Raw genomic sequence first — 14,321 nt, 5'->3', positions numbered from 1 at the left:
GGAAAAACACCAGAACCTATATCATATCCCGAATGACCACAAGGACAGTTGCTTAGCATAGGGAAAATATCTATCTATCTACCATATTCTTATATTGCGCCAAACACCCTTGGGTCTCAAGGTGCTCACAAGACAGAAACAACAGGAAACAGAAAAGCAATTGTCAGAAGCAGGATTCTATGTAAGTGTGGTGAGGGAGAGGCCTAGCCCAGATCACAAGGATGTGTTTTAAGTTGTTTCTTGAACTGAGCAGTTGACTCCCAGCCCTTAAGAGCAGATAGAAGCTGGTTCAAAAGAGCTGGAGCCAAGGCATGACAACCTGAGCCACCAATCCTCTTCAGCAGGACTCGTGGTTGCTGAAGACAAATGTCTTTGTTTGAGCGAAGACTTTGCTGAAAGGAAACTCTAGAGATTCCAGCTGACAGGTAATTTTGGGGCTTTGCCTGTCAGACAGTTATGGACTAACATGGTGCCTTGGAATCTTATTCTTTGATTGACAAGCAACCAATGTAGTCTTCTACGGGCATCAGTAACATGCCAAGGAAATACTCTGATTTAAAATTAAGAGGGATCAATGGGGAATTCCGTTTGCACACTGCACACTCACTTGGAAACAGGGTTTTGGTGATTGATTTCTTTTGAATTCAGGATACCCCTTTCTGTACCGAAGTCAAGGGTTTTCTTACAAATAGTCAATCAAATCTTTATGTCTATACTGGCTCGAAACACACTGGGAGGAGTTTGTTAGGTTTGAATGCTTACAAAACACATCCTGTGATTTCTGTAGGGGAATTCATTGATTTACTTCAGTTAAATATGCTAAGGATCTACACAGACAAACAGGGTATTTTGCTATGGGGAAATACCTGGAGCAATACTTGGGTAAAATGCAGGGCCTACACAGTCTATGGCTTTGGGATAGTTTTACTTACAGGAGAGACGTTGTAGCGGGCATCAGGGAACAGCGGGGCACCTCTGAGAGAGCAATGGTGTCAGCCAAGGATAGGCCCTTCTGGCTCATCCAAGGGGTCCCAGTCAGCTTCTATGTCTCCTTGTCCCTTTCTCCAATGCAAGATTTGGGGCCTCTCTGCTTGGGTGTTTCTAGCAAGTGTTCAGCAGCAGGTTACCTCCTGGAATTAAGTAGAAAAAACTCAGTTCTGATGCAAACTGGTCCTCTTTTAGGGCAAATGACATCACAAACTTGTCATGATTCCCATGGAAGGAATTGGTTGGTTCTCTCAACCCACCTCGTATCTGTGTGCTAATATGACAAGGAGTTGAGGGGTGTGAGTTAGGAAAGGAGGATAAAGCTTTGTCATCCCAAACTGACATGTGGGTTTTGCATGTTTAAACTCTGAAAAATCTATCAACATGGCAAGTACCCAGATTTTTCAAATCTTTACATGTATGGATATATTTTTAAGAACTACATTTTAAGGCAAATGACATTATGCTAATCTGAAGTCGGCAAGCCCTTCCTATGGAGAGATACAGTTTTTTTTGTCTACTCAGGAGCTGCATCAGTGAAAACTATGACAAGTCATCATACAAATGTTAATTTTGTTCTTCACCCTCACACCAACTTTCAAATCTCTCTAAATTATGGGAAGGCCCAAATCAAATTGTTCTTAATAATTTCTGTTAGGTTTATCACACAAAAAACATTTTGGTATGGTTCAAAGGAGATTTCTGTCACTTTCAATAAAAGCCTGAAATGAGTGTTGTGGTATATACAATGCACTCTTTATGCAATAAAATGTATTTTTCTATTAATTAAACCCCTGCTTCAAAGGCCTCACTCACTCTCCTAGCCCCCACCTTTTTTGTAGGTTTCATTTATCCTTAAACATGTGACCAGCCAGATGCTGGCTCATGTTTATACTAGCCTATCCCTCTTTGACTTGCCAAGGGTCCCGGCAATAGCTTAATGCAGATTTTATGGGAGTTGTGACCGCAAGGTTGCTTCTGCTGAATTAAACAGGCAGGGCTTTATCTATTTCCACTGTGGTTACCATCTCGGCCAGTGTATTACTTTGTATTTTTAAGCAATGAACCTGATTAACTGTTAACAACCAGACCTCCCTTTACGGGGCAACCAGAGGAAAGGTCTTTGAGGTCAAAGTTCCAGTTCAGTAGAAATGCCCGGCTGCATGTACAATTTTGCAAAAAATATCTTTTAACTCACACAGAATGCATTTTACATGAAGCATTTTATAAGACAGCTCGGCCTTCTGTCCATGTGTAACATATTTCTTTAATCTCACAGTTGCAAAAGACATGAGTATCACTTCTGGATTGTCCATACACAGGCCAGTTATATAAGAATATCATTTTCAGCTTCAAACCAAGTGGGCACTTCTCTTTGCATACTGTTATTTGGGATGAGGAAAATGAGGTTCTTTTATTTCTTATAAATGCAACAAGCTTGGATTCACTTGAAATGTCTGGCACACTCTGGTATTATGTAACTTTAATGCCACATGCTGACATTTCTCAGACTATGAAACCCTCCTTTCAGCCACTTGTCTTTCTTTATCCTTGCTGAAATGCATTGCGCACATCTTCACACTTTTGAACTTCCAAGCACACTTTCATTCATTGGAGAATTAGGCCTGTTTTTAGTTCAATAGGCCTCATGTCTGACACCACCATTTCAGTGCTGGCTTTAGACTTCAATGGGACTCCACCTTAGCCAGTTTCCTTCGAATCACCCTGGCCTCTTTATTTCTGGCATTCAGGGGCTATATTGTACCCCACAGCATGGTTACATGCACAGTTCAACACCTACACCTGGATGCAGTGACAGCATTGGCCCTGGCAGCCCACAGGGAATATTTATGAGCTGCGCACAATCCCCCCCAGTGCATTTTCAGACTCACCAGATAGGTCTTGGCTGCTGGTTGCTGCCTCAGCTCCACCAACTCCCTCTATCCCCTCCATGTCCAGGATGGAGGAGGCCTTCCTCTTCCACAGGGTCTGGATGAGGCGCTCAGTGGTGCCGCCTCCAGTGGCCAATGATTCCTGACAGTGTTATGGCAGGAGGTTGAGCACCCTCACCTTGAGGTCATTCCACCTCTTCCTACAGTCCTCTCCATCCTGGGAGACTGTGCCCACAGCTGTGACTTTCTGGGACAGGGACGCCCCGATAGCTGCGGTGCACTTGCCTGAGCTTTTCCTGTGGTGGCTGCCATACAGTTCATCTGCATGTGCCACCACTTCATCAGTGAGAACCTTCAGCTCCCGCTCACTGAACTTGGGCTTTCTGAAACTGTATTCTGGCATCTTAGCTTTGGCTTTGTCCTGGGACATGGTTCCTGTACCCTGTTGCAGTGGATGGCTACAGGAAGTGGGTGATTGATATTGGATTAAGCTGTTTCCCATTCTGGCGATGACCCTATTTCCGCCAGCAGTAATTCCACTGGCGGAATTAGCGCCAATTGCAGAATGGTAATAGAACTTCCGCTGGCAGAATTAACACTGATTGTATGGTGGTAATGCTAATAACTGTTGGGGAGACCCGTTTTGGCAGTAATTCCGCAGGGCAGAGATACTGTTTCTGCCGATGGCATGTGCGCGCTCTCAACAGGTTGTAATGCAGCATTAAATCTGTCGGACACCACAGCGCTAGCAGTAATTCCGTCCGGCAGAGTTACCGCTTTATTGCCGCCCAACTCGTAATGGCCCCCAAAGAAGGGTTTTCAGTGAAATGACGTTGAAGCAACCTTTCCGTCACTTTCACTTCTCGTTCTGTATTACGCTATCTTGATATCTGAAACTAGTTTATAACTGAGATTGATGCCTCAGATTAAACAGTTGGCGAAAATCCGGCAGAGGTTAAACATGATGATCGAACTGAACACCTTCTTTTTGATCCATCTCGTATCCTTCCCACTTGTGAAAGATATATCCTGAGCCAGCCAATGATGTTGAGTCACCTCAGTCAATGCTTGCACCAAGACAGGCTACTAAGTCAGCATGTACTTTTCTTATTAGAATGATGGAGGCTTTTGTTTGGATCCTGAATTTGTGAATACTGCGCCTTCTGTAGTGCAATTGACTAAGAAGGAATTGTTACATTTTTGTCATTGTCTTTTGTTTATGCCTAACACAGATTTGCAAATTGAGTTTGCTACCATGAGTCACAATACAGCTCCTTCCATTTTCCAAAGTGCAATTTCCCAATGTGCCCTCAAAAGGGATTACGTCTGCATTTTTTTTTATCATGGTTTTTTTACAGCAACAAAACCTTTTTAGCATTCACAGGATGAAATCAAAACCAAAGCATGTGGCCACATCCTAGGGTTTCAGATACTTGGAAACAAATGTGGGCACAATGAATTGACATATTGTGTGTCATTTTTGAAACCCCCATGAACTGGACGGAAGAGAAAGACTGCGTTTTAGTTTAAGTGCAAACAGGTCCCCTCCATGACATGTTTGTCATTTGCACTATGAAGTGCAAAAGGGGGGTAAAATTGCTTTTACGCCTCCCTTTTGGGTTTAGCAGTTGTAATTATATATTGAGAGACCACCCTTAACCTGTCGAGTCCCTTGCCCCACAATCAAGGAGCCCCACCATAATTTGTTTAAGTTTTTAGCGCTAGCCCTATTGACGACTCATATAGAGCCACGTGAATCTGCCCCCATATGCCAACAGTGACCTAAGAACCATGCCAGGGTATTGAAAGAATATTAATTTATTAAATTATAAGTTCAATGAATAATGACTTTAAGTGACTGCACATGCCACCTTCTCTGTGGCCGAAAACAAAGCTTCAATTACAAAACACACTTTTTAGGATGTTACTTTTAAACACACTTTTTCTGCATTTTAAATAATACTAGAGCATAAACATCAGCTCTCTTGATAAGGGTTTACTTTTAATCACATACTCATTTCGATTTTCAAAGCAATCCTACAGCGGAATTGGTTTAGCTTAATTTCCCTGTACACTTGAAATTGCTAGCAGTTTGAAATCCCACAATTCAATTGGCAATGCTTGGGATTGACAGAACACTCCTTTCTACTTCCCTCCAAAGCACTACCAAATCGTTTCTGCTATCAAGATCACTTACTCACTCTCAAGAAAGAGTGTATATTGTTGAATGGAAATTACACTAGTTTCCCTTTGCAGAGCGCCTCTTCCCCAGCACCAAACACCAGAGATATGCAGCACCCCTCTTTTTAAAGGCCAAGTCTAGGGAGTCAGGACGGTGTGGGCATTTTGTTTGGAGCCAAGGGCACCCCTTCTGTTTAAATACAATGTTTAAGGAGTGGTGACAATTGGGATTTTCGTTTTGGGAGCAGTATACCTTTTATTAAAAAGCAGGTTTTGGGAAGGGGTATCAATTGGGATTTTCCTTTTATGGACAAGGACCTTTTTTTATTTTAAAGGCAAGGTTTGGGAAGTGATAACAGTTTGGAATTTCGTTTGTTGCAAAAACACCTTTTTGTTCAAATACAATGTTTAAGGAAGAGTGACAATTGGGAATTTCATTTTAGGGAAGGACATCCTTTTTCATTAGAGAAGTCAGGCGTGAACAGGAAAGATCAAGCCACCCCAATTACTTTAAATTACTATAATATTTTTTCCCACTAGGAAACGGGTTGGGGGTTTTAATCTCCTCCAAACTCCCCCTGCGTCAGTCTATTTGGGAATAATGAAATTATTATTCAGTTAAATGTGCTAAGGGCCTACACAATTTGCCCCCACACACTATTAATGGAAGAATATTAAGGCAAGCAGATCCCCCCACAATTAATTGTGTTTCCGGCAAGTTACTTACATGGGATTTCTCTGGGTTTGGTGCACAGGAAAGTCAGCCATGTTCCAGCAACGTCTCTTGTGGGAACACCAGGATGTTGGCCTGAGACTTCGGTCAAAAGCAGGCACCAGATCCCCTCTCTTTTTGGATCACCTCGACTATAGGCTTCCCCAGTGGCTGTCCTCCCGGGCAAGGTTACATCTCCATTCAGCTTTCAATAGTGGCACCCAGATACTTTTTAGGCAGCTGTCCTGGCAAGGTTACATTTAGAAATACCAGCAAAACAAGGATCCATTTATTTCCCGTTATTAGTCTGGATCTGTTTATCATGCATGAATCAGTTCTATAATTATTCGAGATGAGAGCTAAGCATGTATTATTATACCTTTCAAATGTATTATTTAATGAAATATGTATTCAATGGTTTTTTTTTAATTGTAAAAATCATACACAGATATGTGGTCATATCCCAAGCGGATGTCTTATCTTACCAGCAAAATAACAGATTATAATGACTGAATAGCAAATCAAATCAATCAACCAATTGTGATGAGACACAAGACACAAAGTGACCAACAGATAGAACCTATCAGTTGTAGGACATCAAAGACAAAGGAGTTCTGAAGAAAAAAGCAGTTTGATTGTGGGATTTTTCCAAGGTCGATGCATAAACAGCGTTTTGGTGGAGATGGATGTACAGCCTTCTTTAGGACCAAGTCCCCAGCAGTCTTGAGAGTGCAACTTTCTCTGTTTTCATGGATTCAGCCAAGGAATGGATCGCCAAAGGGGTCTTGAATAACTTCCCATTAATAATTAGCATGGTAAAGGCTTCCAGGTGAGCCTAGGTGCTCTAGGTGCAGCAGATGGCTGCTGAGAGCTGTATATATTATTCTTCACAGCAGATTGTTTATCGGGTATACTGTTTATGGTTCTGATGTAGGGCTGCCTGTGTGAATAAGCCTTTGGATGTGTGGTGAAAGCCGGGCCACTGACCGCTCTGATGCAATGCTATTTTCTTTCTGAGGTTTCCTGGGGAATGTAAGTTACATTTAGTCACCTTCCTTCAGCTTCTCCCCCTGGTAATTTTAGGCAAGTGTCCCTAGAAGATTTTAGCTCCTGTCTTCTGATGTTTTTTTTTCAGCAGCTCCCCTGAAGGTCAAATTCAGCTCTGTCCTGCTCCTTGCATCGAGCTAGAGCTTTTTAATGTATAAGCCCCCCTACAATTATTTCAATTAGAAGTTGCCAGTTTATTGGTGCTAACTTTCCCATAGGGCCAGGAGGATTGATCAGGGGCAACTCGTTTTTGTCTTGGAAGCAAGACAACGCATTGCAACATGGGTTCTAATCCCAGTCTAACGCTTAGAAACTGGTCCCCGGTATTAAGTGTGTTATAAAAGAACAATTATGATTGGAGGATCATTCTCTGTTCCTCCTCCCAAGAGCCAGCTCCTTCCAGCGGATAGGCTATGGGAGTTCTGTGATTGAAGTGAAGTGAATAGGTACCCACCTTCTATCATTTCCTCAATATGTCCCTACATGGCAAATTTCTGTAACTTACTGATTAATGCCATAATATATATATATATATATATATATTAATATTTCCCTCCTCATGCTGGATCAGTAGATGTTATTTGTATTCCAGAACGCAATAGCATGGGTGTGCTATATTTATTTGCCCTTTATTAAAAATCAAACATAGTTGGTAATGTGCAACTTCCTAAACAGATCCCTATTTTAATAAGTCATTAGCTCCCCAATTTTCGAATTCAAAACAATATCAGGGAAGCTAGAAACACTTTTTGATTATAACTTGATTCCCAAAAATTGCATGTGAACGAAGTTTATGGCAACACAATTGCCTTGACATTAACTTTAAAATGACATCTGCCACAACCCGTTAAGTCTCTCGGTCTCACAATTATCAAATAAACTAACATTTGCAATGAAAGTCAATGACCACATAATTAACAAATGATAGTTACAGTGTTCAATTTCCCTGAACCCATGTGGTTCAGTGCTGTGCATTGGGCTGTTGGTTCAGTCCTGCAATAAAATGATCACTCACTTTTGTGAAGCCCAAAAGCCGAGTTACGGGATATGGCAAAGATAGTATCTTCTCTTTATGGCATGCCATCCCCAGTGAATCCAAGACTTAGTACACAAAATGTCATCAATTTGGAGTATTTTTCACATTTCATATTCACTTGTTTGCAGCCTCTGTTTATACAGCTCACCAATAAATATCGGTCAAGCTCTGGCTACATCCTTCTGCTTGTGCCTGAAAGGTTCACAGCAATTGTTTATCAGCTGGAGTAGCCTGAGCAAAGCCAGGAATGGGGGAAGTTCTGAAGTTTGCCCCACTGTCCATCAGAAATGGCATATTGGCAACCCAGGGTCTTTCTTTTCTTTGCACATGGCAATTTGCATTATTGTGGCAAACTTTCGGTGAAAGGCTGCTGTTCATTTTGATCACTCACAAATGCATTTTTAATTATATAGTGTCCTTTTATGTGCTGAAAATGGGGCCTTAGTCACCTGAAAGGAAGGATTCTGATATAGTTTCGTAGTTTACAAGCAAGGCACACTTTGTGCTCTGAATTGTCACAGTGCACAGCATTTTGATGTGTGGCAGTTTCAATGAAAATGCTGCGTTTATCTCTCAATCAGCCATGTGCCTTTTCTATCTGTAATCTGATTATAGTTTTCAGCATACTATGTGTTTCAACTGCAGTAAGACACACATTTTCCTTAATACACCATTGCTTGTGTCATCTTCAGCAAGACACATCTTTTCAGGATACACTTTTCATTATGTCATCCCTTTGTGTGCTGGGGCAATCATTAAACCCCACACATTGTAAATTTAGTTAACACTGCCTGCCATTTGCAGATGGCTGGCAGTATTTACAATGGATTCCTATGTAATATGCCTGCTTTTTGCTGGTGTAAAAAGCAGGCTGATTCCATGGGAATCCAAAGCATTTACACCAGCATCTGGCATAAATCATGTTGAATTTGCATAGCAGATAGGAAGTTGGAGGTGGAAACAGATATTCCATTCCGTGCCCTCTCTTCACCATACAAAAGAATACAAATACGGGGTGGGGTACAATTGATATGTAAAGGGTTTACACATACAATTTGCACAATGAATCTACTCTATTCCATTACAAACAAGACCTCCAGTATAATTTAAAGAAAAAGAAATACAGAAAGGGTGTTAAAATCAAATGTTATTTTCCATAATTAATTTGTTTAAAATTACTTTAAAGAAGAAAAGATGCTGTACAGGAGTGCAGAATTGTCCGCCCAGCACCCCCACGGGGTCAAACCTGTGCCAACGGCAAAATACATGGCCCAAAGAACCCAAACCTGCCCCATCGACAATCCAGAAGAAACAAGTCAGCGTCAGCTGTTACGAACATGAAGGCCAACTAGAACCACTGCCACCAACCTCAGGACTGCAATCATGGGCAAATTAATTAGAGAAACACTAGCAAGACAAGTGAAAAAACGTGGCTAGTCCAGGATACAATTGAACATATTATATAAGCAACAGAAAGCAAAAGAAAAGCAAAGGAAACAAAATGAAATACAACAAAATTACAAAATATGTAATAAAAGTTATTTGAAACAATACAAAACCCCTCCCGGGAATGTGGGAAATGTTAGTTGGGAAAAAGGAAAGCACAGTAGGATGCCCAAGCACGCCAGGGGAAAGAGAGGGAGCCCCCAATCCTGCCATGGCCTGTGATGGCCATGCAACAGCTTAACAACTTCCCTTCTGTGCCTGTCTGGAAGTGTAGACAGTGGAGATTATTAGAATATAAAAAGGGCACCTGTGATCCTGCTTGCACAGGGTCAATGGCAAAATCCTCTGCATCGCCATTTTGGGATGGATTGCTCCAAGTGGCTATATCAGTCTTTTGTGATTGGGACTACATGTCAGGGTGGTACAACAGTCTTATAAACTCTCAGGTTGAAAGATAGCAGCTTTCATGTTTCAACCAGATTCACTTATAAAGGAATATGTTATTTAAAACAAATTGAAATCTGCTTGTTTCATGTAGATATGGAGTTATTTTTTTCAAATGCATCTGATACAAATACAGAAGTTAACGACAGTATTATGATTACTTTTAACATTCAAATGTTGTTTTTACACACATTCGCCATCATCTCTCATTATTTTTCTGAACCATAAACCTCATCCTAATTACACTTTACCCAGCCCCCTTTTGGCACTAATATTTTCACCTCTGATCGGCATTGTAAGCTGTCTCCTCTCATCTTATTCTTTTGGACTTGCCTGCAGCTCTTGATATGGTTGATCACGCTATACTCTGCTCACCTCTCTCTATTTTAGGTAATTCTGGTTCTGCTCCTTCCTAGCTTTCATCTTCCTTGTTCTCATGCTGTGTCTTGATTGGATAGCTATTTTCCCCCTTCTCAACACTCTGCGGTGCTCCGTAAATCCAGTACATCTGTTTAATAGCTACACACTTGATCTTTCATCTATCATTTTATCTAATATCTTCAGTTGCCACTTGTATGCTGAAGACTCCCAAATATTACTCTTCTTTTTCTCAGCAGATCACCTTCACACCTCACAGATCACCTTACAGCTTTTGACTGTTATGTGCTGGCTGGTCCTGCACTAATTACACCTCAATTCATGTAAAATGTCACTCTTTTACTTCCTTGCTCCTCCCTGCTCCTCATTTGACCACTTCCCTCCTATGGCTCTTTGGCAATTTCTTGTACATTGACCCTTCTTTGTCTTTCTCACCCACATTTCTTCTCTTACTCCATCTGTCCATCCCAGATGTGGAAGGTCAGTGCAGTTCATCCCTTTCCTCCTCTTCCAGACACTTAGACCCTCGTTCTCAGTCTAATATGCTCCCCTCTTCTCTGATACTGCACTCTTTCATTTCGTCTCTCGCCATAGGCTGTTTCACATCTGCATTCAATACATTATTCTGCCCTTCCATGACTTTTCCTTCATACTCCTCTTATGCTACTCTCTTAGTGTTCTCCTCTGGCTTGTCTTCATTGGACCACTCCAACATTATTTTATCTGTATCGTATTTAAATGTTTACGTGGTTTTGCTCCTTTGTGCTTATCTTTTCTTGTCACCCTTTACTCGCCCCATCTCGCTTCCACACATTCTCCCTGTTGGCCCCCATAGGTTGGAATGATGGCCCGCCTTAATCTACGCTTAGCTCCCAAACTTGCTATTGTTCAGCTAGGGTTGTTCCGAACAGTAGTTTTAAGTATTTGGCCGAATAACGAATAGTTGGACAAGTATTCGGCCGGAGCCAAATACATAGCTGAATAGTTGCATTTTTAATAAACAAAGTTATGCAGACAAGAAAAACACTTTGTAAATTAAAAACACACTTTACGATGTGTATAGCCATTCTTTATTGTATTTCTTTTCTTTGTCGTCTACAGAAGATGTTTGTATAAACCCTAAAAGGAATACATAATCAGAAAATAAACTATTCAATAACAGCATAGTTTGTATTTTTGTGCATTAATAGGTATTGCTTATTTGGCAGGGCCCAAGTAAATAAGTCTAGCCCAAAAGTATAGTATGCATGTATGCAATCACTGTGAGGGGAGACTGGGATGTGTGCACTTGTGCTTTTAAATGTTGATTTTGGGCCTGGCCATCTTAAGCCTTCTGGCACTAGCAGGGCACTGAAACACAAAAGGAGTCCTCACAACTCCAATTAAATAAACATTTACATATTAGAATAGGACCTGCTAAGTACAGAGAAACAACTTAAACATATAATTCCCAGTCTTTCCAAATCAATGCCTGCTCCATCAAGTAAAAGGCCACTTAGTGAAACAGTGCTCCATGCCAGGTGTGCTGAGAGCACAGTAGATGCATGCTTGTGTCTCCTTTTGTTCTGCGGGTGGGCCCTGAAGGAGACATTATCAGCACAGCAGGTGGTGGAGAATGGAGAGAGGAGGGAGAGAGCCCTGCTGTGCCAGCCACTTCTACCTTTTGTACAAAGCCTCAGTAATGTTTTTGGGGGGTTGGAGGTAGCGGCTGGTGGGTGTGGTTCTGTCCTCTGTGGGTGAGTTAACACTCCCATTGTCGCCACACCTCAATGCATCTCTCAACTGTTCTCTGTGTTTTATGAACTGTTTGTACGAGCATACGTTGCATTGCTGTGAAGAAATGCCACTGTTGTTAAGTGAACTTGAGCCTTAATAAAGTTAATTGTTTTCCTACGGATTGCCGAGCAGACTGACCCCACCCACTGCCCCCAAATCCATGAAACTACAGCTGACCCTTTCGCATCATAATTTACACTGCGTGTATTTCTTTTTCTGCGACACAACGAGCTTGGCAATTGTATGTGTGAAATTGCTAAACGCATACAATGTCTATTAAATACGGGTCCAGTGATAAGAGTCTCACGCCTGCAATACCAGCACTCTGCAGGTAGAGCTGTGAGGCCCACCCACTGGGGTTGAATAGGACATGTGATGTTTTGCAGCATGCATTGATGGACACTTCTCTCGGCAGTGGAAACGCTTGCCCTGAATCAATGGGCTGTATTGCTGAGGGCTAATCAAAGTGCAATTCACGCTCACTGCTAATATCATTTGAATGACCAATTGCTTTCCATTGTGGGCATGGCTCTTGCACTGACTTATCCATTAGTTTTAATTGTTTCTAACTTCAGGATTTCCTTTCAAATGTGCGTTCTATTCTGGTGCATACACTAGTCAGTGTACCCCTTCTTCTGGTAACCCCACATTTCTTCTCGTCAGTGTGCCTCAGGTGTGTTATAGAAGTTGGTAACACACCACTGCGGCCTCCCACAGCTTGCCTGTGAGGCAACTTTGCTGAGGCTCGCAGGACTATCACTGTTGCAATCCTGTTGCTGAAATCTCTTTTTTCTACAAACTTATTGGATGTCTTGGCAACTGGAACCCACCCTCGCCTCCTTTCCTATTTTGTCCCGTATTACACTCTCTCTCTTCTCTGTCCTACTAGCATTTTGAACCACCCCACACCCCTCCATCTAACCAGCTAGTGCTTTGAAGCGCTTTACTCTGCCCGTATAGCACGATACAAAACATCAATAAAAACATGGCTAAGGCTAAGGCCTTGAAATCTGCATGTTTTTAAAATGTTCACATTTCAAGGCGATGACCACCCTGCTGTATTCGTTTCATTTGCCATAATTTCAGCGTTCCTACTTATACTCAGTGCTTTGTGGAACAAACGCAGTGTGGTTAATCTGCCATTTCGGAAAGACTAGAAAATATTCCATTGATCGGTTCCCAAAGAAAATACCTCAGGTGATGTCATTTCCTCTCGATGCAGTCCCTATGTAAACATTCTGCATGCAACACCATTTTATGTAAAGACATAATAATATGACGTAAGTAGATATAAACGGCAGTGCTTTTTTCATCTCAACAGTGTAATACCCCCTGACAGCGGCAGAGCAGTTTGTTGATACATTCCTCAGGTCCCATCATGAAATAGTGCTTCCAGTAATTGAACAATGTTGAGCCCCCGATAAGCAGGCACCTGAGTTATTGTTAAAAAATGTGTCACTTTGAAGACAGTGATGCGAGTCAGCCATTTTCTTGCAGGTTATATCAACTTAATATACACTTTTTTGTTAGAGTGCCATTAATGCAGCAAAAACACAGTTGCCTTTCCTGAGGCAAGGCAACTCTGTCATCTACTGACTAGTAGATAAACTACATTGGATGCAACTCGTAAGGAAGTCGAAGTTTTGCGGTTTTCCCTGTGTTACATGGATATTTTTGTTGGGGGTGTATTTTCGGGTTAGAGTAAGAATTCAGGTACGTATTCGGCCAAAGCCGAATACCTGCTTTTCAGCTGAATTTTGGCCGAATACTTACACAAAGCCGAAGTTTGGTAAACCCCTAGTTCAGACCTTACTCACTTACTCACCTCTCACCTTTAAATTGTTCATTCATGTTCTTCACTTGTCCTGTATCATTCATTCGTTTTATTAATGCTTTTAATTATCCCTTTAACAAAATTGCTTTATAAAGTCAAACAACTAAATACATTGGGCCTCATTACGACCCAGGCGGTAAGGGTTTTACGGCGGCGTAAACAGCGCCGACCCTTACCGCCTGAGTACGAGGTCCCTTAGCGCTATGGCAGATTTAACACCTGCTTTTAGCAGGTGTTAAAATCCATGGCGCTAAGGGACCATGGAGTTAATTACGCCACCGTAATTTACGGTGGCGTAATTAACGCCTTCCCCACTCCCATTATGCCCTATGGGGCAAAAATGGGAATGGGGAAGGGTAAATGGGGATTGGGGATTTACCGCCCCGCCAACCTCGGAATGGGGCGGTAAGTCCGCCAACCACCATGGCGTAAACGTAGTTTACGCCATGGTGGTAAAGTCACGGCCCAGGCGGTAACTTACCGCCTGGGTCGTAATGAGGCCCATTGCCTTTTCAATTACTATTAAATAGCTTTACAGCAACTCTATTAACTTCTCCTGCCTAGTGATCTGGGCATGTCTGAAACCCT

Source organism: Ambystoma mexicanum, chromosome 2q (assembly GCF_040938575.1).
Source record: "Ambystoma mexicanum isolate Mex_15411 chromosome 2q, UKY_AmexF1_1, whole genome shotgun sequence".
Taxonomy (NCBI): domain Eukaryota; kingdom Metazoa; phylum Chordata; class Amphibia; order Caudata; family Ambystomatidae; genus Ambystoma; species Ambystoma mexicanum.
The sequence above is the reverse complement of the archived record's forward strand: the minus strand, read 5'-3'. Positions refer to the sequence as shown.